This window comes from Symphodus melops (genome assembly GCF_947650265.1).
Source record: "Symphodus melops genome assembly, contig: scaffold_358, whole genome shotgun sequence".
NCBI classification, from domain to species: Eukaryota; Metazoa; Chordata; class Actinopteri; order Labriformes; family Labridae; genus Symphodus; species Symphodus melops.
The window spans coordinates 4,740-5,000 of record NW_027636591.1 but is presented as its reverse complement, the minus strand read 5'-3'; positions in this window follow the sequence as shown (position 1 = coordinate 5,000).

Genomic DNA, 261 nt, shown 5'->3' with positions numbered 1-261 from the left:
CAACTGAGCATGCGCAACTTATAATAGAGGCAACAATGTTCCCAGAGCCCTCAGGACCTCAGCCCAACGTTCCCCCAGTCCAACGTTCCCCCAGTCCAACGTTCCCCCAGTCCAACGTTCCCTCAGCCCAACGTTCCCTCAGCCCGATGTTCCCCCAGTCCAACGTTCCCTCAGCCCAATGTTCCCCCAGTCCAACGTTCCCCCAGCCCAATGTTCCCCCAGTCCAACGTTCCCCCAGCCCAATGTTCCCCCAGTCCAACG